Below are 339 nucleotides of genomic sequence, written 5' to 3' on the forward strand. Positions count from 1 at the left end.
ATTTTCAAATTAGTAATAAAAATAAAAATAAAAAATAGACGCAAAATATCAAATTTTATTACGATGTGTAAACAAATAAAAAAACATAAAATCATTTTGTATTTATTCACAAAACTAACCTCGTAGGGTTTTTTTGTCCTTACAGTTTTTTTTCCCGTAATATGAGTCAATGGGGTGACTAGTCAGTTAGTCAACTTTATTGGGATATTTCGCTTTTAGTTTAATTTAAATACAAGAAAATAGTTGTATTAGAAAGACTTATAAAACAAACTAGGTATATATACCTTCTCCGGATCAACGATTAAAGAAAAAACTAATTTTGTCAAATAACCGCCTTTT

This window comes from Arachis ipaensis, chromosome B09 (assembly GCF_000816755.2).
Source record: "Arachis ipaensis cultivar K30076 chromosome B09, Araip1.1, whole genome shotgun sequence".
Classification (NCBI taxonomy): domain Eukaryota; kingdom Viridiplantae; phylum Streptophyta; class Magnoliopsida; order Fabales; family Fabaceae; genus Arachis; species Arachis ipaensis.